The 2,979-nt window shown below is 31.2% G+C and overlaps 1 long non-coding RNA gene across 1 annotated transcript; it reads right to left on the reverse strand.

Moving 5' to 3' along the window:
* Positions 1–254: 254 nt before the first annotated feature.
* LOC119643393 lies at positions 255–2,870 on the reverse strand. The gene is made up of 3 exons (XR_005248272.1): positions 2,773–2,870; positions 1,165–1,319; positions 255–1,078 (listed from the first exon to the last, which is right to left on the reverse strand). It is a non-coding gene; the product is annotated as an uncharacterized LOC119643393 (long non-coding RNA).
* Positions 2,871–2,979: the final 109 nt, after the last annotated feature.

Raw genomic sequence — 2,979 nt, forward strand, 5'->3', positions numbered from 1 at the left:
ATCGACCACACGACACACTCTTAAAAAGTTTACTTAGTCGCGCAAACACGCAAATTGTGTTTAGCGCCCAAAGTCGATAACTTTATTTCTTTGCATTATTGGAGGATATATAGGATGTTTAATTTCTAACGTAACTTTATTTTTTTTAATAAATCTATATTTTCGTATAAGATTTCTTATTTTTTAGGCAGAATATGATTTATACCTTATGTTTCTACTTATGGAATTATTAATTAATTATTAATCCATGCAGACGTGAATGCGCTCGTACATCTGGATAAGTGCATACAAATAAGAGTATAATGTTAAAACCGTGAGTAAATTGAGAGCGCAAAACGCCGGTTAAAAGCTGAAAATAGGTAGTGCGATAGAAACAAGATGAATATGAAACACTCCTTGGCATTTATATATATAAAAAATATTGACAGAATTATACAAAATTTATGATTGTGTTTCACAACTCATTCTAATTTATTTTATTTGTTTATTTCTTTATTTCATTATTTATTTTTTTTGTTTACTTGGTCTTGATTTTGTTCGATCCATAAACAGTACCTGCAGAGAAGTTTCCCGCCTATCCTAATGTTCTTACATTTAAGTAGAATGTATATATAAACTGCAATGTTTCCTGCCCTACTGCAAGTTTGGCAGTGGGAGGGCTCTGTGCATTTATTTGCGGAACGTTTGAGTTAGGTTCATCCGCCTCTAAAGCTGCTTCTTGTCCGTAGCTATTGTTTGAAGCTACGACAGTAGCATTTTTTCTACTTCCATCGTCCAAAGTTTTATTATCCACAGAGGTTAAATTGTCGGCGTTGGAAACGAGTAATGTGTTTTTGTCCCAGCTGAAGAAATACCACTTACGGCTGTTCGTATTCGTACTAGTGCCTTGATTGACCGCAATGCTTGATTTAAGTTATGGTAAATAAGTCTGTATGTGAATGAGCACAAATTTCCAAACAGAAAAGTAAATATAAAACGATTTTCAACATGCTAATGTCAGGTAGATCGCGCAGGCAGTAAGGCATTAAGTCCTGAGTAACCCAAATTAGGGTGAACCAGAGTAACTATATTTCTGGAACTACGCAATTAAAATATTGATTAGGAAATAGTAGACTCGGACCCAAAAGAGACCAATCCAAATATTCCGTTTCAGCAACAACCTACCTTTTTCCATTGTATAATAGTCTTTTTAAGGCCAATTTTGCGTAAGGTCTCTTGTATCTTCTCCCAATACCACTCCTTCTCCTTTTTGCCCTCCATAAATTTAGTTTCTCTCAGCAAACGATAAGCATCTTCTTTTGAGGCTTTTTAACATTATCCTTGAAATAAAATATTGAAAATCTTGAAAGAAGGAAGAAACGAAAAGAAAAAGGCAAAAAAGTCGAAAAATTGCACACGAAAAATTCTAATTCCAACAAGAATAACAACAGCCAGTTAAACAGCTGAATTTTTGAATTATTCTCAATTGTAAAAAAATACAGACGCTTACTCTCAGATGTGGCCATATTCATAGTCGTTTTTTCAATGGAACAGACGGTTGTTTACAAATACAGACTGACTTTTTCAATTATTCTCAATTGTAAACAAATACAGACCATGAAAATAGAAAAATTGCTTTCACGCACGAATTGTGTATAAGAGTTAAGCTTGACTTAATAAAAGTTCTTTAGAAGCATAGAGCAATGAATATTTTTCTTATTTATTTGTTAAATAAAGATAATTAAATTTTAATCCCTTTAGAGTTTAAGTTAATCACAAAAAAATTATCTTTAAGAATGAATCTTTGTATATGAATATTGTATCTAGCGTTTGTTGGCGGGTAAGCTTGAATAATCTGCCTTTCCAAGCATTCATCAAAGAGAGCGAAGACTTTTAGAGCCCAAATTTAGGTTTCCTTAAGTCCAATGCAAAAACTGCATTTTTATTAAAAAGAAATTTTACAATACTTTATATATCATAAATATTAAATGCAGTTATCATTAGAAAAAAAACAAACACAATAATTTTTTATATGTATTCTTTTGTTTTGTTACAATCGTATTACTATAATTTAGTTTTCTTTATTAAAAATTTTGTTCGTAAAATAAAATCCTTGTGTTAAAACTATAATAAAGATGCATTTTGATTTAAATACTTAATAAATAATTCGATTCCTTATTAATAAATATTTTAAATCAAAAAAAAAAGAAAAAAGCAAGTAAGAAAATATATTCACAACACAATATCTAGCTTCAGTAAACATAACTTTAATAAAAGGTTGTTTATGCTTTGGAGTTACAAGTAGAAACGACGTCCTGAAGGCTCCATAGAGTTACGCTTATTGCAGATAATCTATCCACCGTTTTGCTGTACATACATCCAGCTACCGCCCCCTCCTATGGACCAAATATAGACGCTTACTTTAAGCTGTGATCAAATTCACACAAGTTGTTAACAAATTCATGATCAATAGGAGGAAACAAATTAGAAATTCAATGTTTGATTTTATATTTATTAAATGCGAGAAATGTATAAAACGCATTGAACTATTCATTTCGATTTTCCATTAATTTGTGGTCTTGTTTCATCTATTTTTCGCCTTTCTACCTTTGGAACTCTTCCCTTTCTTCCTTTTGTTCAATTTGATAATTTCATCGGTAAATAATAAATATATATAATTTGATCAAAACGTTTTTCCTCCTAATCGTCAAAGTTGTTCTGCGTAACAGTAACTTACTGTTACATACATATGTAGTAACTTACTGTAACTTATATGCATATGTAGTAACTTACTGTAATATGTACAAGTATATACAAGTACGGCGGCAACACTTCTCTCGCCTCTCTGTTCCAACAAGTTCGGCTCTCTGTTCCAACAAGCGGCAAAGAAAAACTTAAAATAAAATAAAAATTGTTGTTGTATGCCGCCGTATGAACAATACATCGCGAGAGATGTAAATTAATGTAGTAAATAAGCCAAAAAAAAGTAGTTATTTAGAT

Source organism: Glossina fuscipes, unplaced genomic scaffold (assembly GCF_014805625.2).
Source record: "Glossina fuscipes isolate IAEA_lab_2018 unplaced genomic scaffold, Yale_Gfus_2 60664, whole genome shotgun sequence".
Taxonomy (NCBI): domain Eukaryota; kingdom Metazoa; phylum Arthropoda; class Insecta; order Diptera; family Glossinidae; genus Glossina; species Glossina fuscipes.